Here is a 22,492-nt window from a genome sequence, read left to right on the forward strand (position 1 = left end):
TCTAACATATACCAGGTCACATACCTACTACACACCCATGAGTAGTTGGAGATTTCATCTTGAGGATTCTCTTACAAAGTCACAATTCACTGCCAAAAAAAAAAAAAAGGTAGAGAATGGACTTCAACTCCTGTTGTTTATTGTCTGTTTTAAGGAAGGCTCGGTGACACTTACTGTGAGATCACATCCTATTTTCACTATCCACACAACTGCTGCTTTGAATATGTGTTTTGGATGTAGACTTGATTCCCAGTAGAAGAAGGGTTATTTTTCCCCAGGATTCAGGGTAAACCCATCCTCACTGTCTCTGCCTGCAAAAGGTCTCTCTGCAGTGAAACTGGAACTCTTCCCAGCAACTTACTAATTAGTGCAAAATTTTGTTTCCGACTTCTAGAATGTTTGGTGGTCCCCAAAAACAGCATGGAAAGGCTGTAAAATAAAATCACATATCGGAACTCAGAAGGCTCAAAACATGAGAGAGCATGGGGAAGGCTGTGAGCAACCTGATCTGGGTGAAGATGTCCCTGATCATTGCAGGGGGGTTGGACTGGATAAGCTTTGAATGTCCATTCCAACCCAAGCTATTCTATGATTCTACACGATTGGCAAATGGTTGCAGAGACCTGCACACATGGAAGGGTCTCCTAATGCAACTCCTTTTTCCCCTCCCAAAAAGACATTCTGATGATCTTGTTTATAAAAGCTGCTGCCTGGCAGATCCCTGAAGTCCAGACTGGCATCTTCAAAATAAAGGCTGCTCAGAAAGAGCTCAAGAGGGGGAAGAGAAGTCCTCATTAAACAGACACCAAGACCCTTGACTTACGTGAGTCTTGCCGCACCAGATTCCCCATGGATCAGGAACTGAAGCGGGCATCTGGGTCCCTGGGCTGGGTGATGGCTGCAGGCACACAGGATGGGCAGAGGCTTTTTCCAGCCTCTCCCATCTCCACGATGCCAACAGCAGGCATGGCTGGGTGATCAGGCTGATCAGCCATATGAGGTCTCAGAGCAGGAGGTGACAGTTGTGGCACTGTGCTAAAAATACACAAGAGCGCAGCAGAGCAACAAGGGAAACAAAGTCCGATTATTCCAGAATAGTCACTAAAGCCAACTGATGGAGCAAATTCTATCCATTGCCAAGGAGACTTGCCTCATCTGCCAAACTGGTGGGAAATTTTCCTGCTCATTTAGAAGCAAGTACCAGCCCCTTGGAGACTAGGAGAGATGGGCTACCAGGAACAGGCCAGGCCAGTTCAGCATGGAGGTCTGCGGTGGCCACATTCCCTATACACACACTTAGCTCCAAAGCTGCACGATTGAAAATAAAGGTCTGAGTAGCTGCTCCAGAAGGAAGGCAGTGAAATGAAGTCACCAAAAGGAGAGAAGAAGGTCTCAGCTTCAACACAGCTTACCAAGGACAGCCATGCTGCCACAGAGTTAATGCTGCACCAAACAAGTCACTTACTCCAAACTTCTTCCCATTGACTATTCTGTCATTCCCTTACTTTTGAAATCTATGACTTGCACTGTAGCCCCTGACATCTCTTCTATGTCAATGTGATGATTATTCACTTTTATTCAAATTTCTCCAGAACTCATCAGGACTGTAATATTTATGACAGAAAAAGGGAGCCCATTTAAGTCTTCCACTCTGACTCCCATGCACTCAGTTGCTTTCCTTGCTCTCCCACATTTTAAGTTCTTACTCTAAACTTTACTCTTGAATCCATCATTTGTAAAGTTGCAACGGAAAAAGTAATCCAGAAATAATACTGCAATAATGTTAAGAGAATAAACTCTCACTCTTGTCAACTCAACAATGACCTTTCTCTGTGTTTTTATTTGGTTTTTGTTGTTGTTTTTCAGAACCATTGTGCAAAAAGAGCTAGAGAACAATCAGCAGAAATTCAAATACATTTTCAGATGTAGCCAGTTTTTATTATTATTTTTCAACTACCATCTGAACTATAAAAATACTCCCTTTGATGTCCTGCTAAATGTCAAGCTGGTATTTTTAAAACCCAGACAATGTATTTCACATAAAGTTTACACCATTATTTTAAAGACCAACCATCCTTTCACCTGGTAGCCACAGCGTGGCTGGTTCCCCCAGCAACACAACATGCTTCCAGCTCAGCTGCTCAGCGAGATCCTTTTCAGGCATCTGCCACCAAACCAGCTCCCACCCAGCCACACTTTCCTTCAGAGCTCCACCAAAAGCCATTTGCCCAGGCACCTCTGAGGAAACCCCTCATAAATTGATTTCTAATTCTTCTTTTTCAGAGTGCACCAGAGAGGGTATTCTACCTGAGCTTTTTCATTGATCTGAATTCACCTTTTTAGTTTAAAGCCACCCAAAGTCCCTGATGCCTTCACACACCACACTCTTCCTCCCTACCCTGAGCCGAATTGAGTGTGGTCTAGACCTCCCCTGCCCTGATGTGGATAATTAGGCACATCACCCTGTAATGAACCTGCAGTAAAATTACACCAGCACATTCCCTACAGCCACCTCCCCACCAGGGAATGTTATGTCTCTCTAATTAATGAATGAGGCCCACCTGGGGCAAATCCACCCCACAGGGCTACACCTGCACTGACCCAGACCCGTTATCAAGTGGTGGAAGAAGGGGAGAGGTGAGGCTTTTCAAATGCTGGGAGGAAGCGGAGGGAGTCATAGAGGAACCTAGTGGGCCATTTTTGTTGCCCCCACCACACCAGGGCCCCTCATCCATCCCTGAGCTCCCACACCCCTGCCCACCTTGCTAGAGAGCAGAGGACTAAGGGTGACCCCGAAAGCATGAATGCCCCAAGCCTGGGTGAGGAATCAGCCTTGGCACAGACCAATGCCAAGAAAAGGAGGTTTTACTCTGGTGTGGCTGTTCATTACTTGACAGAGCAGCAGCCATGGGATACCTGCCATGACACTCCACCACTATTTAACATAGCAGTGACATGCACCACTGTCTCTTTAATTCCTTTGCAAAACCATTATCAATGAACACAGTATTTGCTAGAGGTAAACTTGGCTGAACCAAGCCATTAATCTGCAGGAAAAGCAGGATAGCAGTAAAACTGCACACAAGCAGTGACTCACGCTTTCACTTTGTTCACTACATTAAGCCTTCCTCAGCATGCTCTAGGCTTACAAAAAACAAATACATCTCCCACTTCTTGAGCTCAAAGTAAAATTACTCTTCCCCCTCTGTCCCAAGCCTTATTCAAAAGAAATATAAGACAAAAGAGAGAACTGTGTACAACAGAGCCAGGCCGCTGAGTCAAGAGCCCCCAAACTAGAAAACCTTATGAAAGGAACTGCAGGTCAGTGCACTTCTCACTCCTCTCACTAAGGTAGGAATATATGAGTAAAACATCTCTGGCACATCCTGCTGTGCTCACCCAGTACACCACTCCTCTGGGCTAACAGAGCACAGCAGCTGGGTATACTGGGAGGAAGATGCCTGGGCTAGATAAGTGTGAAATTAGAAATATTTGCACAACATATTTCTGCCTAGGTCATGTTCACCCCTGTTAGCTAACAGGTATAGATGACAAGATCCTAAGCTCAAGAGGAAGAAACTGTCTCAGCAGAACGAGTAGTTCAATTAAACACAAGTCTGGCTCCACGGCATTTCCTCACAAAATTTCTATGTAGTGGCACAGACCGAATGCAATGACCTTGTTCACCTGAAACCACACTTGAAAACTAACTGAAATGAAACTACAAGCCATTGCCCACAAATAAAAAGGTTAACTTCACCAATAGTCAGAAATAGCAACAAAATCCACATGCCCACTGAGCCTGTAGTAGAGAAACCTGACGTGGTTTGCAGAAGTATGTAAAGAGAGAAATGTGTCTGTTTAGATTATTAAATCAGCAGTAATTTGATCAAACAGCTTCGCTGTGGCTGTGCAAGCACGTGCTGCCTGATGGCCGGGCTGGCTACAATCCTGCCTACCTGCACAACGCACAGATGGGTTTTCAGATCTAATCCTGACATCTACCCCAAACTTGGAGTCCAGGGCTCACTTATTCCAGTGAAAAAACTCCCTATTAATTTAAGTGGAATTCCTATTAATATGAAGTGGATCTGAGTGGTCCAATTTACAGAAATTTGCAGAAGTTTCCAGGGAACTGAAGAGTCTCTGTTCTCTGTTGGAACCTACGTCTATTCTACCGTGACAGTGAAGGTGGGAGGAAGGAAAGCCTGGAGCAGCACTGGGTCTAGTGGGATGCCCAGCAAAGACAAGCTGGCAGACAAATCAGCACCTAGAAACAAAGCAAGCAGACAGGACAACTCAAACTCCACAAGAAGTAGATTTCCAAACAAGAAGCTCATGTACACAAAGATATTTCAAGTCTATTTAGAGACCTGAAAGTCAATGGCAAGGATTTTCTTTTGCTAATTAAAGGTGAGGGTTCTTTTAAATACTATTCCAGCATTGAAAGAGATTGTTGCCAGAAATTAAACCAAAAACATTACAATTGCAGGTGAGATAAAGGGAGGATGGAATTCCCCAGAAAAATGGCAGTTTTTATCAGAAATCAAGAAACAGATGATCAGGGTTCTTCACCTTGCTACTGAGTCCACATACTACTTTGGAAACATCAAACTAATTACAGAGCTTGTGGATTACGTTAGTGCAGCTTGCAAGGAAGAGCACGGAGAAGAGCGGATCTAAAGCTCAAAAAATATGAACAAAGAGCCACAAAAACAGCTCTGTCCAGGGAAGGAACCAAAACAAGAACACAAATGCCAAGTCAGCACATAGGCTCCTACTACAGCAATGCAGCTGGACAGACAAGCCAAACAGACCTGGATTAACAGGCAATAGGAACCAGTCTGCCATGGAAAAAGATATGGGAGGCAGAGAGGAACATATAGAATCATAGAATCACACAATCATTTTGGTTGGAAGAGACCTTCCAGATCAAGTCCAACCATAACCTAACTCTGCCACTAAACCATCTCCCTAAGAACCTCATCACACATATTTTAAACAGCTCCAGGGCTGGTGACTCAACCACTTCCCTGGGCAGCCTGTTCCAGTGCTTGACTCTATAAGCGATCTTGACAGGGATGGAGGAGACAGAACTGAATACCCTAGAAGGAAAAAGAAGAAAAAAGAAAAAAAACAGCGAACAGCAACACATGTACTGATGGAGAACACTAGCAAAGAAGAGGAAGATGCCTCCAGAGAGGCTTTAGCTAATTCAAACACTTGCCATGTACAAACACAACAATCTAATCCCAGTGACACTGACAAGCAGCAGTATCAGACTAAAGGAAAAGGACCAGCTGCTCATGACACACAGTAAAACCATCTGGAGATGCATGAGCAAATGCAGGCGGCCAAAGAGGAGCCCAAAACACCAGGAATGTTATCACAAAAGCTTCACAGTACTTGACACAGAGAAGCACTGTCATCTGTCCATACTCAGCAGATGTGAATGACAGGCAGGGATCTGCTTGGAGTGCTCCATCACACGCTGGAGAAAGGACACCAACCCAGCCATGCTCTGACACAAAGATTTGTCTGAATGCAGGTAGGACCAGGAAAAAAATAATACTTTAACAACAGATATCAAAACAATGGTCCTTAAAAACTTCCAGTAACTCTGAAGGGAAGTTCAAATGCATTGGGGAAATGCCCGTGCCTCGGAACGCACAGGGAATCCATAATTTAAACAGAGCAACTATTGCTTCCAAAGTCTGTGCAACTCCACTTGAATGCAATATAGTTATCTATCAGCAATGAAAAGAAAATCAAACAGTGAAGACAACCACGAGACTAACAGTGCAGGCAAAATATACAAAATATACACTATCAGTAAAGACACGCTTGCAAGGGTAGTCCAGCCAGGCAAAACAAAAAGATTGTGCTTTCAGTGATAGCAACGTACTTTAGGTGACAGAAGTGACAAAAAAGGACACAAAAGTCATCACGCGAAAGCCAAGTGAAGCAGACCGTTTCTCCAACACAGGCACCAAGGACCATAAACGACATGGCAGAGATGAGGGTGTCTGGGCTCCACTTGTCAATCGGTTCTGGAAAGCAATGGAAAAAGTCAGTGTAGGATCTCCACGGTTCAGGGCGATGAACCAAAAAAGTTGTGGTACATTAAGAGACAGCCTATATAATTGTTCATGACAATTCAGTTTATTTAATTAAGTGTATTAATGCTGATAAATCGGAGATTAGAACATTTGTTACCAGAAAGAGAATAGATGTGATTTGCTGGACCATCACAGCAAAACTCGCATTGACAGAACAAGCAAGGTACAGTATGCTTACTGTCTTTCAGCAGAAAAATGAAGTCAGAAGGGGGCTCAGAGGACAACACAGGAGCTCGTACACAGGCCTGGCTCAAGAAAAACCCCCAAACAAACAAACAAAAATAAATAAAACAATAACAAGGATGTCAACAGTGGTTTGTTCCCCTCGGAAGGTGCCACAGCCTTGAACTGGATCCTTTCGCAGTCCTTTGTTTCAGCCCCGGCACAGACTGCACCAACATAAACGATTTTGGCCGTGCTGAGCCTGTTTGTACACATTTATTCTGCCTTATTTAATTTTATTTCATTTCACAGAGCGTCTTCAATTTAAAACTCCTAATAGATGGCAATTAACATCACTGGGTGATTATTAAGTACTGCAGCTTAGTAAATGAGAACCCTAGCTCAAAAGTCAAGTTCTAGATGTCAGCAGTGTCAAACACTAGCTTTGGAAGTTATCTAGATGAAAATTAAGACCTTTGAAAAAAACTGCTTTTAAACCCTAAAGAATAAGTTCAGACTCCATTGCTCAGGCAGCCAGTTTTCAAGTTATTTTATTTCAGGGAGAGATGACAGATTTCAGCTAAATTTTAATAGTGTGGTAAAACTACTGAGTATAATTAGTTACAGCATCTACAGAGCTTAGTTTTTAAATTCCTACTTAAGGTACCTAAGTCAAGTAATTTTTATTATGTTTCAGGGCTTATAATAATTAAAGTTTACATTAAATCCACAAAATTCAATAGAATTAACTGGTTATAAATCTCAGCATAAAACTGGTTTGCAGAGGTAGCACACAAGTGATTCCCAGCCTTTCTGCATGGTGCCAGCCATGGAGAGAGCTGATTAGTAAGTCTTTGATTAATTGCCTGCCGTGTAAGAGCCAGGGTCAATCTACTCAATTAGGTGAAGGTCTGGTGGAGATCAGAGATGCAAACCAAAACCTGTACCAAAAGCTTCAGCACAAGATGAGAACATACCAGCAGCCTTTCTTCCCTGCAAGGACCTCTCTCTGGTGGGACAGTCTGCTCTCCAAACACAGCCACAAGTGGATGCCGAGCAAAGAACAACAGCAGGACACCCATGTGTGCCTTCTCCTGAGTAGCTGTCCCACCTCCAACCAGGTTCATTTCTAAGGATGGTTTCAGCCTGGTATGGTTTGTTTTCTTCCAGACATTGAAGCCAGGTGAACTTTCTGCACCCAACGCACCCTTGAGCAGAGATCTCTGCAGATCTACCACCCACTGCGTGAAGGCCCAGCTCCTTCTGCTCCTCCTGAAGCCAGCTCCCTTTGACACTTCTCAGGTCTTGTGAGGCAGTGAACAAGCACTTCCTGAGCAGCTCTCCATTACTACTCACATAAGTCTGTACTCAGTACTTAAAAGGACAGAATCACGGAATCACAGAATGACAGGCATTGGAAGGGAGCTCAAAAGATCATGTAGTCTGATCCCCCTGATAGAGCAGGAACACCTAGACACCATGGGAAAGATGAGGACAGACTTTTAGCAGGGCCTGTTGCCATAGGACAGGGGGTGATGGTTTTAAACTAAAGAACGGGAGATTCAGGCCAGACATGAGGAAGATATTTTTTACACTGAGGATGTTGAAACACTGTCCCAGGTTGCCCAGAAAGGTGGTGGATGCCCCATCCCTGGAGACATCACAGGCCAGGCTGGATGGGGCTTTGAGCAACCTGATCTGGGTGAAGATGTCCCTGCTCATGGCAGGGCTTAGACTGGATGAGCTTTGAAGGTCCATTCTAACCCAAACTACTCTATCCTTTCTGATGATCCCCCCAGTCTCTTTTCCCAGCTTATGAGTCTTAGTCCATCAGTCATGCCCAGTACCAGAAATGTCCCCACTGTTGACCCAGCTGCCTGTGCAGGACCTCTTCCACTTCTGTTCTATCTTCTTGGAAACAAGGGGGCCAAAACTTCATGCGGTCCTCAAGGTAAACGCTAGATTTACAGAACAGCTTGCTTACAAGATGCAGTTCCCCATCTTCAGAGACAAGAAGCGCTGTGCCAAGGATCGCAGAAGTGTGGGCTGCATCCACCATGGTCCCTCCTCCCAGTGAGCAAGCCCCATGAGGGACTCACATCTGGGGGACACAGCAAGATAAGGCTCCAGGGAGGACACAAAACCCTTGTGTAATTCTGTAATTCTCCCAATACGAGAAGCAGGAGAGCATCAGAGTAAGCGAGGCCAGTGGGGAAATGGTGCGATGTGTTAAAAAAGCACAGATTAAGATTATATTAAAACCAACCAGATTGTGACACTGTCCACAGGGCTACAGAAGACTGGGTATGTAGGCAGGAATGATTTGAAATTACAGCTACCCCACACAGACTGGGAAACTATCTTGACAGGGTGATGAAAACACTATATTTTTAGACATTACAAATAACTAGTTAAAAACCTGTAATAGAAAAGCAGCTAGTCTCCAGCAACATACGAGAATGGTTATTTTCAACACCCTATTAAGGAAAAAAAATAAAAGCACAAAGAAATTTAAGCAATAAACTTGGATTTGAAAAAGGAGAGCTACATAAAATTAGCGTAACAGTAAAAAGAAATAGCCAGAAAGGTAGAAATACTTCCAGAAGACCATGTACAGGTACTACAGGAAAGCACTGGGATACATGTATCATCAATTCAAAATACTTTAAAAGGACCAGAAAAATAAATCTGTTGTTTGGGGCTGAACAGCAGAATAAGGCAATTACTGGCAGTAAACAGGGGAAAAATAATAGTCCTCAGAATGTGAATATCACGTTCAGAAGGAGGAAAAGCAAAAAAGATCATGAACATCTGGCAAGTTAAATGTGGAATTACATAAGGGCAGACCAAAAAAAAATAACTGTGGTAAGCAACTTCCTAGCGGCATAAAAATTTAATTACAACTCTTTTTCAAGTGTTGCAGAAATAGGATGCCTTCCTGAGAGCTGCTTGGTCAGAGATGATGAAGGTGTACAAGGAACCCTCATGATGACAGGGCTGGAGTTGGAAAGCCAAATTTTGCACCAGTGTTACCTGCAGAGAAGCTAAAGGATGTAATTCAGCTATTTTCCTCAGAAAGGGATCTCAGTGGCTGTCCAAACAGTTCTTTGAAAATAGCTCAGTGTTCATTTACAAGGCAAATAAAGAAATATTACAAAAACTAGTGAATAAGACCACAAAACCAGTATTGCCACTACAAATCCATACTGCACCCCCTTTCTTCAGTACAGTGCAGAAGTCTTGAAAAGGTTGTAATAGAACCACAGTGAGACAGGCAACTTGGCTAATGAGGGGTCTGAGAAAGCTTCTACTCAAGCAAAAAAACTGAGTTTTTCAAAGAGAGAAAAAGGTAATTATGGGATCAGGGCAGGGGTGGAGGGGTAATAAAATGGTAAGTGGTATGGAGGTGTCAAATGAGGAGTAAATTGTAACTACTCCTTTCTAGAAAACCACTAGAGGGCACATAACAAAATCAGTAGGTATCAGGTACAAAACACAATGCACAGAAATAACGCTCAATGCAATACATGACTATGGAACTCAGGGCTGCAGGACGTTGCAGCGGCTGGAAGCATAACTAGGTTCAAAAGCAAATATATAATTGGAGTATGGGTTCATCATGGGCTATCACACATGGGTTAGTAAGTCCCAAACTGCTTATTGTCAGGGCCTGGGAACACAAGCCAAACTCTGTTCTTAAACGTTCTCCTCAGGTACTTGCGGCCAGCCAGCATGAGGGATCTTTGCTTTGACACAGCACAACCATTCTTCCGGCAGTGCACCACGGCTTGCTTTCTTTGTTTAACTTTTTAAATTATGTTTAAATTTAAAAACAATCTGAACCCGTAAGATTGCAAGCTGTTAACAGAAGATGAAAAATTAAGTGCGTGGTTTGCAGCTTTCACTCAGTAGATCAAACAAATAACCTGCTCCAGTAGCTTTACTTGTCAAATAAACCTTTCTGATCATATGCTTTAAGCTCAGGGGCAGCAGTCCCAGCAGAAATGGTATCTGAAACCAGTTCACACTGCTACTCACCCAGCAACTAACAGCACACCCTGCCAGCACAATTGGTGTGCTATGGGCACACCAGTCAATACCAGCCCCCTAGTCCTGCAGCCTTACTGCACAAAAGTACTGCAGATATTGCATAATCCAAGATCTCCCCTAAACTAGGGCAAGGCATTAATCTGAAGCCTTATCTTTATTCATGTTTGCTTAAGGTGATCTCAATTCATGCCAAGCATCACAGGGGAAGGTGACTGCTCTGGTAAGGAATCTTCTACTGAGCCATGATCTCCTCCACCCTGGAGTCTCCTCTGCCACAAGGATAAAGACTTAGAAGCTGTAGCTGTCTTGGTCAGGTAACTTCATTCCAGCAATGGCAAAATGTTGTTCTTTCAGCCTCAGCCACGTGCATCAGTGGGATGCTCAAGAGACACAGATGGTTTCACAGACAAGCTTTGCTGCCTAATGGAGAGGTCCAGGAACCCCTGCACAGAGCATCAGCCCATCTCTGCCCCGATGAGCAAGGAAACCAGAGAAGCCTTAGCCCATCTGAGGCAGAAACATATCCGAGAATAACTGTTCCTTTTTTGGGAAAGGGAGATTGAAAAACATCCAATTATTTTTTTAATTAAAAATACTCAACTTGGAGAGGAAATCTTCACATCAAGTTAGATTCCCTTGACCTTTCTGGCAGTTTTTATACAGCCAAGTAGAAGAAAAAAAAAGAGATGGGGATGGGGGAACAGAGATGGAAGGAAGAAGAGAGAGAAAGTAAAACAGAAAAGGAAAAAGCAATAGGAAGGGTCCTCACCCAACTGCATGAAAATGGTTCAGCTTCCAACTTTGAAAATTAGAAGCTCTCCCAGAAAAAGAAGACAGTATCTTTTTATTCGATGCTTCCAAGCTTGGCTGCCAGAAAAATAAGTTTTGAATAAAAATGTTTTGCCCAGCTTTGCCTGAAACATTCAATTAGTGGTGAAGGGCAGAGCAGGAATAGGGTAGGAGAAGAAGAGAGGCCACTAGCTGGGCAGCAAACAAAGCCAGCCTGATGGAGAGAAGCTGGCAGCACCCACACCACCAAGCACCTGATTAATCTGCGGTCAAGCTGACAAATCCAACCCTTTATCTCAAGCAAGGCTCATCCTTTACAGGATGCCTTGTACCATCTTCTCCGGAGAACCCCCCCAGGCTGCCCAGACCCTTCCAGCTCCCCCAGTAATGTCCGCAGGGCCCCTCAGGTGCCTGGATCTAGCAAGGGGAATGGCTGGTGCTGAAAATACATCAGGAGGATCATTAGGAACTGATCACCACAATGAAACAGTCATCAAGCTGGATTAATATGACTCCAACCATGCTTCATGCACTTCAATAACTGCTCAAGTACAGCTGGTAGGCCAGTCTCCTTGTGATGCTCAGATTCACACTGTTCCCTTTCCTTTCCTTTCTCCTTTTTCCTCTCCTTTTTCCTTTTCTTTCCTTTTTCCTTTCATTTTCTTTCCTTTTTCCTCTCCTTTCCTTTTTCCTCTCCTTTCCTTTTTCCTTTCCTCTCCTCTCCTCTCCTCTCCTCTCCTCTCCTCTCCTCTCCTCTCCTCTCCTCTCCTCTCCTCTCCTCTCCTCTCCTCTCCTCTCCTCTCCTCTCCTCTCCTCTTCTCTCGTTTCTTCTATTAATATAGTACATCTCCCTGGCATCTCTAACTTAACGCTCCACTTGTTGGCTGGCTGACAGGTCTCAAAAAAACTCACATCTTTCCACTGCCAGCACAATTCTGTTTAATCTTGTATGGAGAAGGTGTATCACTTAAGTAACTTTTTCTCCCCCTCCTTTTCTGCAGGAAAAAGGGAAGAAGTTTGAAAAAATGACAGCAATGTTTCAACCTAAACGGGAGCAATTTGCATGGAAATCAGATTTTTCAGGTGCCACAGAAGATGTGGGGGCTCTGCCAATCTGGAGGGAAGGAATAAGTAGAAGGGTGGATTTGACACAAACATTGCAAGTGACTAACCCACAACTTTGCATTTCTTCCCTAGGGCAAAGTGTCCTGGAGAGAGTCTCTTCCGTACTACCTACACATTTATTTTCATTCTCATTGACACTATCATTGTAAGACAAATAACCTGTTTCTCATTTTATTTATATGCTTCTCAAAGCCCCTTGCATGCAAGTCCTACAAATGTAGTCAATATGTAAGTAGGTGCAGCTGGATGTAAACACAAGTGGGAAGTGGTTTCCTTACCGAACGCGATGAGAAAATGAGTTATACAATCAATAAAGTAGCACCAGACTGTAGAGGAAGAGAGAACCATACACTAAACAGCACCCGACATTATCACCAATAAATCATGATATTATGGGAGTTAGCAGAGGCACAACAGGGGTGCTAAAGCTGCTGAGAACAGAGGAGCCACAAGCACCCCAGGGAAGGCAGCAGTCTGCCATAGTACTTCAGCTCAATCCGTTCCTCCCACGGTATTTCTCCCAATAGTTAGTATTTGCTACACGTGGGAAAAAAATCTTTACACTCCAGAGCTGGCACTCCTGTCCTAAGGAATGTTAGCTGCACCTCTCAAAGAAAGGCTCTCCAGATAATGATTCCCGTAGACTTTATCTTCTGGCTGCGCTGAAGCAATCTTTTTGGGAACCTGAACGCCCCAAGCCTTGTGGCAGCACTGCACTCTTAGGACCAGTGCACCACAACACAAAGCAGCAATGTGGCCATTCAAACCAGATCCATAGCACTGCCACACACAGGCAGACAACATTTTGACAAGAGCCTCAACATCAAAGTGATGGGTTTTATCTTATACTTGTAAATGCAGGGAATGCAGCCAGAGGAAAACACTCTGCCTTTGCCTTCCTGTGGGTTCTGCACAACGGGCTGCCCTGCCAGAGAAGTCTCTCCAGCAACCAGGTTAGCAAACAAACTACAGCTGCCATTTACTGACACAAACACACACCTGGTCTTGGAAAACCTGTATGGAGCACAAGTTTTGCAAGTGTTCGCTCATCCACTTTCTACTTCGGCGTTCCCGCTTTGCTAGTGTAATTTACCACCACTGTTCTTACAAAAGTGTTACACCCCTTCTAGAATAAAACAGAGCTATGTGACAGATCTAAAACAGCGAAATGCATCAGAGCAATTAGTGGTTCTGCTGCTTTTATGACCCTGATTAGAATTCTGATCTCAAGCAAAAAGCCCGTTCTCCAGTGAGGAAATACGGTGGCTCTGCATACGGGCTCCATCTGCTGGTATGCTGCTCTCCCGGCTCTGCTCAGTATATAGTAAACTGAAACAAAACCTACACAGCCATCAATTACATTTTTCTTCTCTCAGCCTATGAATTTCAATAAATATACCATCTGTTCATCTTCTGTGTGGGAGTTCAGTCATCTTCTTGGCAGCAATATTATTCTAGGGCAATTACCTGTGTCTTTATCACCTATCATTGTGCTTCATCATCTTTTCATCATGTGTAAAAACCAGCCACTTTATTACTACAATTTCTGTAGGCAGCCCGGTCCTGTTAGTTACCATGGAGATGATCCGTCAAAAGAAGTCTACATTTAAAGAAGTAAAAGCGGAGGAAAGGAGGAGGAAAGAAACACAAAGAGCCTGAAATGAACTTGTTTCGCCAAGTCGGAGTTGAAACACAAAAGGCACCTCTTGGGCAGCAATGCTGAGATGCCACTAACAACCTCGTCAGGAATCCATCAACCTGCCAATACAGAGGATGAGTCAATGAGTCACAAGCATTACAGTACGCTCAGAGGTCACAGACTCGGCTTTAATCCCTCAGCCAAGTCCCAAGACCTGCTCTTCGGAAGGCCAATTTCTTATTACTATAAATCAAAAGATAAAACAGGGGGAAGGAGGACAGGCTGGAACAGCAAGCAGGCGGCAACAGTAATATTCCCCTCCCTGGCAGCCACTAGCACGACAGTGAATTTTATATTGGCTGCACTATAGTTTATACCCATTCCTGAAAATCTCATTGAACTAATCTCTTCCCCTACTTCACTCTGTCAGTGTTCCACTTACTCTCACCCCTTCTGTGGATCCCTGCATAGCTCTTCTATTTTGCTCCTTCCCTCACAAGCACATTGCTCCCCTCCTTTTTCCCTAAAACACACACGCACGCAGCTGTTCTACCTCTCTTTCCAAATTCCCATATATTTCAAAAGCAGCTGTCAGTGCCAACTATTTACAGATGCTTGCTCCCTCACCCACCCACACACAGCCCCTGCCTTCACTTCATGAAATCCTGTTTTACTCTTTGAATTTTTTCATCTCCTCCAGTCTTTCAGCTCCCATCCTTCCAAGCTGTAATTGCTCTCATGTTACTGCAGGAAAAATATTAGCAAAGTACAAAGGACTTGCTGATTCTCTGTGTTTCTAGGATGCGTCATTAGCAGCCTTGAGCTGAAACACGCCAGGCTGCAAACCGCCTTGGTTCAATTCATCCTTGTATCTCTGGAAGAAATAAGCAATCTCAGAGCTATCCAGTTTGTTTAATATCAAGTACACACGCACTGAGTTTTAATGATGTGGATTGTCATTCTGAATTGCAAGAGTACAAAAAAGGACCACCTATGAACCGGCAAACTAATTCACTATGTTCACAGCTACCTCCCACAGCAGAATTACCACAATCTTGTAAATAAGAAGTAGTTAGGGAGGGAGGAAACATTTTCCAAAAGTTCTCCAGACTTGCAAGCACTTTAATTTCTGTTTGTCCACCCTGAGACACACGGTATTCCATCTCTTAAGTGCCCACACTTTCCATGGGTTTCTACCTGTAAAGCACCTGAATCTAAAGAGTATCAAAAATAGGTACTGTAAATAGGACAGATGTCTAAAAATCTGGGACTAAGCAACTACCAGGGTATTTTTAAAAGGCACTGTAGCAGAAATCATGTTTGGGTTCAGAAGTGAAAAATTCCAGTGCTTAACTTCTGAGAAAATAAGGAGGGGACATAAAATAGGAAGGGGGATTGTGAAATAACAATGGGCAGGAAAGAAGAGGGAGTGATGAAAATTAAAAATTTAAAAAATAATAATAAAAGCAAACAAACAAAAAAGCAACCAAACCAAACAACCAAACAAAACGCAACAAGGATATATCAGAAATACACTGTCATCAGAGTTCAAAGCAGAAATCTCGCGGACATACACAAAAGTATCAAATCCAAAAAAACCCACAATTTGCTGAGAAATTATGAACTAAACAAGAAAAATCATGTTCTGATCTCAAAACTGATCTCCCCTTAAAGTTTATTATGGAGCAAAAGTTCTTCCCAACTGTTCCCTTAGCAGAAGTGCTATTGAAGAGAGATTTAAACCACAGATAGATCAGACGCTGCAAGGGTTTAATTTGCTGAGGAATGGCACCCACATGCTCTTCTTTATCTTTAAAGGTGTGAGCCCTGGGTTTCCTCTCTCTCTTTAGATACCTGACACTGGCTGAGCCATCAGCTTCCATATGGTGCTTTATCTTGGAGGAGACAGGCCCCGGCAGAGTCAGATCCCTGCTCTTTATCGCGGCTGGCTGCTGCACAGATTGGATAGAGATGGAGACATATCCAGGCTACAAAGCGCTTTCCAGCATCCTGGGCCAACTTGAGCTGCCACTTGGTAGGCATGCTGTAGAAACTTCTGCTAACCTCAAGCAGCCAAGCCTTCCAGACAGGCTCAGTGGATGCTGGCTCCCTGCACAGGATCTCTGTGCCCTTCCAAGGCAGATGCCCTGGACCAGCAGCATCTTCAGCTTGGAGAAAAGAAAGCTCTGGGGAGACCTTATCATGGCCTTTCAGTACTTAAAAGGGGCCCATGAGGATAGGGACAGACTTTTTAGAATGGTGTGTTATGACAGGACAAGGGGTAATGGTTTTAAACTAGAAGAGGGGAGATGTAAGTTAGACATGAGGAAGAAATTTCTTACACTGAGGGTGGTGAAACACTGGCCCAGGTTGCTCAGAGAGGTGGTGGATGCCCCAGGTTGGACGGGGCTCTGAGCAACCTGAGCTGGTGAAGATGTCCCTGCTCATGGCAGGGGTGACACTGGATAAGCTTTGAAGGTCCCTTCCAAACCAAGCTATTCTGTGATGTCTGTGCTGGCAGCAACTGGGACAGATGCCGATTCTGTTTCCCCTCTCCCATTCTCCACTGACAGGTCTGCAAGGAGAGCCAGGAGAGCTGCCCTGGCAGGGACCACTGCCTGTCCTGCCTGCTGGGGCTGCTCTGCCTAGGGCAGTGACACCCAGCTTTGCAAAAATTACTACTTCTGCGTATTCTGTGGCTTGAACAGATGTTCTCAGTCACTGCTGTGTGCTCGCAGAGCAATCTGCCCTCTCTAGGACTCTTCCAAGGACACGCAGGAGAGGGAGAATGGAAAGCACTACAGGGCTTGCAGTTTGTCCTAGCCTGGCCACGCACAGCTTCCAAAACAGGAGTGGGCCGCAGGTGATGATGGCCAAGCAAGAATAAAAACGGAATACAGGATAAAGAAGGATTTCTTCTTCTCTTCAGAGGAAATCAAATACACACAAGCCAACCCAACGTACGCAATGTACCACTCCAAAAAATGGCCAAAGCATCCACCAGGAATGGGCCTTCCAGCTCGCTTCAGGGGCAGAGGAGGGGGAACCAGTATGTCCAAAACACAGTTCCCCACTGGCACCCAGGAGCTGCTGCAGCAGCCACAGCCCAGGTTACTGCTCTGATCAGGCATGAACTGATCCCTGGGAGGGGAGGCTTCCCAAGGGGACAGGGTGGCACACACAGCAGCTCTGGTAACACCAGCAGCCCCTGCACAAGGGCAATCAGCCCTGCACCTTCCCAGAGCAGCCTGCTCCAGCCTGGAGCACTGCAGAGACCACGCTCCTCCTGCTGAGGATCTGTGCCTGGAGAGTAGGTACAAGGTCTGCTCGTCCCTCGGCAGCATCACACATTGACATCTTTCCAACAGCCGGTGTGACCTTCCAGCTGTGTGCACGGCCATCACCTTCGCAGTCTTGAACTGGCTGGGATGGGGGGGTTTGGCTGCTTTCAGATAATACCTGCAACCCTATTCCTTCCATAGTCTCATCTGATCACCCCTTGGCATGATAATTAGCATGTGGACTCAGCACAGAGATTCACGAGCTGGGCTGGCATTTGGCAATCCAAGAGGAAAACAAGCAATGAGGAGACAGAGCAGGCTGGGATAACACACGGCACGCCAAATGTTCATGCAGCATGAGGGCACTATTGCCTGATTTTACTTCAACAGCAGCAACCACATGGTCGGACCACCTAGACTGTGCTTCAAACTGCCATACATTTATTCCGCCCAGTTCATCAAACCACAAGGTAGGGAGAGCAATGGGAAAGACACAGGAAAAGGAGCAGCACTAAGGAGGGAGAAAAATAGATTTAATCACTTAACAAAAGGCATCATCAACTCTTTGTTTAGAATTGCTTTTGATGAAGAACTAAATAGAAGGAAACATTGCACCTTCATGGTTTTGCAGGTATAAACAAGTCAACATAGCTAATCCAGTCATCTTGTCTGCAGGAGTAATCCAGAAACCAGAGCTCCCACAGCAGTACAGCCAGCCCATGGTGAGAAACAGGTAGCCAAAGAGCAGGAACAGAGCAGCCAGCCTCCCTTCTCATGGACAGACTCACTTCATTTATCTGGAGTCCTGTGACAAATTAATATAAATACTTTAATAAATGCAACTGTGATAAAACGATAACTTGCATTGCGTTAGCACTTTCAAGATATCAACCAAGACTGGGACTCTTCCCTGTAAACTCTGTAATACTTATATAGCCGTACACAAAGCAATCCATATTTCTGTGATCAAAGCAGCGTTAATTATTTCAGCTCACAGCACGTTTCTAATCTCAGTTCAACAGTAGCCTCGACTTGTTCCTTAAAAACTGAACAATAAAAGTATTCCTGGCCTCACCCTAGGGCAGCAGTTTCCTGGCAGTGCTAGATAAAGCGTACAGTCAGCACCACCCACACCAGTCTGCCTGGCAGAGGAGCTGGGCTGGACTGGATTCAAAGGCAGCTCACGGCTGGGGAGATGGTGAGACACAAATCATCAGTTCTGACAACAGCCAGGTGGAAAAACCAGAGCTCCTGCAGAGTTTTTTGGGGAAAAAAGGTCAGATGATCTCAGATCACATCCCCTGTTGTTCTCGCGTCACTTTGGGAACACACATGCTTTCTTATTTTTCTGTATATATTAATGATTTATTGGTTGCTCCAAGGGCTTTTTACAGCTTTTTCATTAAACACCAATTAAAGCAGGCAGCCAAAGTCAAACTAGAGCTGTGCAGTGAAGAGGTAAAAGGTCCTGAGCAAACAGTTTTTCCTTCCCCAGTGCAGATCTGAGGAAGACAAAAAGAGACACTGGATCTAGGTGATGTTTTACCTTGTGTCTGCAGGTAGCCACATAGAATCATAGTGGAAACTCGTGAAAATCGCATTGACAAATCTCTTCAGATGATTTCCTGCCCTTGTAATTTCCAGATATTTCAAGAACAGAGTAAAGCTTTATGCTGTCTTTTGCTAATATTGATGCACAATGCCAGCACAGTGCTTCAGGGACATTCTGCTTTGTACTCCTCACATAAATGCAAGTGCACATCATCTGACTTTCAGCTAAACGGACCAGCAACCCACTTACATACTTCATCACATGAGCTCCTGTATCAGTCAAATTCAGGATCCTTCATCCCTAAGTTTTCAATTTTTATTCTACTTTAAAGCCCGAACTCAAGTTGAGATCTCAGACAAGAGGCTGCAAGTCCTCAGGAAGTTCAGAGCATTTATCCTCTCCAGGGAACAGCTCATCACACAAGTTGCTGCTGGTAATGAAAGGCAGTTAGGATTTTCCTGATTAGTATAAAAGTTTGCCTTGTGGAACTTTATGAGGTTCACATGGGCCCACCTCTCCAGCCTGTCAAAGTCCCTGTGGATGGCATCCCTTCCCTCCAGTGTGTCAACCACAACACACAGAGTGGTGTCATAGGCAAACTCGCTGTGGATTCACTCGATCTCAGTGTCCATGTCACCAAAAAAGATGTTAAACAGTGCTGGTCCCAATACTGAACCCTGAGGAATGTCACTCATCACTAGTCTCCACTTGGACATAAAGATTTTGACTGCAACTCTTTGAGTGTGACCATCCAGCCAGTCCCTTATCCAGGAAGTGGTCCATCTGTCAAATCCATGTCTCTCCAATGTAGAGACAAGGACATCATGTGGGACAGTGTCAAATGCTTTGCACAAGCCCAGGTAGATGACATCAGTTGCTCTTCCCTTATCCACCAATGCTGTAACCTCATCATAGAAGGCCACCAGATTTGTCAGGTACAATAAGCCCTTAGTGAAGCCATGATGGCTGTCATCAGTCACCTCCGCGTGCCCTAGCGTAGTTTCCAAGAGGATCTGCTCCATGATCTTGCCAGGCACAGGGGTGAGACTGATGGGCCTGTGGTTCCCTGGGTCTTCCATTTTTCCCTTTTTAAAAATGGGGATTATGTTTCCCCCCTTTTCCAGTCAGTAAGAACTTCACCCAACTGCCACAGCTTCCCAGATATGGTGGGTATTTGCTTAGCAACTTCATCCAGCAGTTCCCTCAAGATCCACAGATCCATCTCATCAGGTCCCGTAGACTCGTGCGCCTTCATGTGCCTTAGCTGGTCTCGAACTTGATCTTCTCCTACAGTGGGTGATTCTTCATTCTCCCAATTCCTGTCTTTGTCTTTTGTAACTTTGGTGGTGTGGTTAGAGAACTTGCTAGTGAGAGCTAAGGCAAAAAAGTCATTGAGTACCTCGGCATTCTCCATATCCCAGGGTAACCAGGTCTCCCATCTACCCAGGATATGAAGAGGAAGATGGATGAAGAATCAAACACTCGTCTCAGCAAAAGCCTTCAGCTGCGGCAGAGATCTAACAAGGCACTTCTGGCCTGACATGGAACAACCTCTGCAAAAGATGACCAAGAAATTGGCTTGCTGTCTGTCTGCTTTGTACAAGGCATTGCACTAGGTGACGCAGCAGAGATCTCAGCTGGCTTCAAGCTAGTTTGCACAAGTAGTGGAGACAATCTAGCCCTGGCAGAAATGCACATCTGATTAATCTTGCCAAGGATTAGTTTGCAGAATAGACACAGAAAAGCCTGTGAGCTTCTCTCGGATCTACCCCTTTCATCTGTAAAGGGTCCCCTACAACTATGGTGCATTTACAGCCAAGAGATACCAGCAGCACGTCCAGCTGACACCACCAGGCTGCACATTCTTGCTTTTCCACTGAGGTGAAATTTTACATGGGGGCATCCCACATGGCTAGTTGCCTTTGTCTTTGGCAGTATGGAGCTGTGACCATTCCTGCATGAGGCACAAGAAGTGGATCTTCCTCTCTTCTCACTACTACTGCATACTATATCTAGTGTCTGGTAGTATACTGGGAATAAAGAAAAGGACAATTTGCATACCCATTAATAATATACAAAAATGAAGATTCTGGAAAACATGACACATAAAGAGATAAAAAGAAAGGGGGACCATTTAGGCTGAAAAGAGGAAGGGCATAAATAAAAAATCACTATGGATACAAATGGAATCATCTGATCTCTGTATTTGTTAGATACAATGCTTAAATTGCAGCAAGAAAACCTGTTAGGAGTTAGATACGGTTCATCTGGTTGTGGGGTAAGCTAACGGACCCGTGTCCTTTTCAGCTTTATTTTCTATGATTATCTGTGTTCCTCAGTACTCATGGGTTAAGACAACCTCCTGCTGATTAGTGTACAAAGCCAGCTGAAATAGGAATTGGTTTCCATTTTGTTCAAGCTAGAGAATTTCCTCACAAAACAATGTCTCTGTTTAGCCTCAGGTCCTAAATGTATGTTGTAGTTTAACTCCAGTGGGCAACTAGGACCACGCAGCCCACATAAGTGGGATGGGGGAGCGACTTGAAAGGGAAAAACTCTTGGGTGAGATAAGAACAGTTTAATAAGACACCAAAGGAAGAGAAAAAAAATATACACATATACAAAATGAGTGATACTCAATGCAATTGTTCTTGCCAACTGGTGACCAATAACCAGCCCATCCCTGAGCAGCAAACACAAACTCTGGTCCTGTACAGCTGATCCCAGACAGCAGTTCATGCTCAAACACAACTGATTATGCCAAACAGCCAATCATAGACAAAAAGAGAGGAAAAAGGTAAAAGGCAAAAACTAATGAGTCAGAAAAGCTGGCTGCAGCTACATATGGAGCATGACACTAATGTTAGGGAGTATCTCATTGGCCAGACTGGATGTCAATCTATATGCTGTCCTGTCTGTGTGCCCTCCCAGCTTCTATGTGCACCTGTGTAGCTGGAAAGTTGAAAAAGTCCTTGGTCTCTCTGGCAACAGCCAAACATCAGTGAGTTCTCACAGTCTTTTCATACCAACTCCAAAACACAGGTTGGCTACTGGAAAGAAAAAAATTAACTCTGCCCCAGGGAAGATTAACTCTTTCCCATAGAAGGTTCAATGTGTTATCACATTATTCTCATACTAAATCCAAAACAAAAGACTGTGCTAGCTACTAAAAAGATTCTAATTACTAAGAAGAAAATTAACTCGATCCCAGCAAAACCAGCATAACATCCAAACAGAAGAGAGTTAAAAATAACCAAAACTCGGCAATGAAAAAGAGAGTAATTCTACAAAAGGAAACTCAGTATTAAAATCCATTAGTCAGAGAAACACAGACTCTATTAAATTTATTGCTTGGTTTCAGGACTTGGGAAGTGTCTCTTCATTTCCTGTATTACTTGAGTATTTACTATGTCTCCTATGAACTAAGTCTTCCAGAGTCATTTTAATGTCATGTTCCAAGCACTTCTGCATTGTAAATCATCGATTTTTATCTCCTTCTCCCAATCAATGCAAAGATATTTATGCTGAACACATAAAAGCTCTTGACACTATAGAAAAACCAATTACACCCTGCAAGACGTTTGCTTTTGGTCATTGACATCATGGAATTATCCATTACACTTTGCACATGCCTGCCATTTACAGGAAAGCAGCCTGACCTTGCCTGCCTGGAGTTTGCATCTCTGCAACCCGGTGAAGCAACACGGCAGGAGCTTGCAGCAGAGAGAAGCGTCCCTCGCCCAGGGAGTACCTGACCTGCAAACCGTGAAAGCTG

The 22,492-nt window shown here is 44.3% G+C and overlaps 1 protein-coding gene across 6 annotated transcripts in view; it reads right to left on the reverse strand.

The window, feature by feature from the left end:
- SYT16 (synaptotagmin 16) overlaps positions 1-22,492 on the reverse strand; it is a 119,801-nt gene that overhangs the window by 75,484 nt on the left and 21,825 nt on the right. The gene's annotated exons all lie outside the window — the stretch shown is intronic.

This window comes from Patagioenas fasciata, chromosome 5 (assembly GCF_037038585.1).
Source record: "Patagioenas fasciata isolate bPatFas1 chromosome 5, bPatFas1.hap1, whole genome shotgun sequence".
Classification (NCBI taxonomy): domain Eukaryota; kingdom Metazoa; phylum Chordata; class Aves; order Columbiformes; family Columbidae; genus Patagioenas; species Patagioenas fasciata.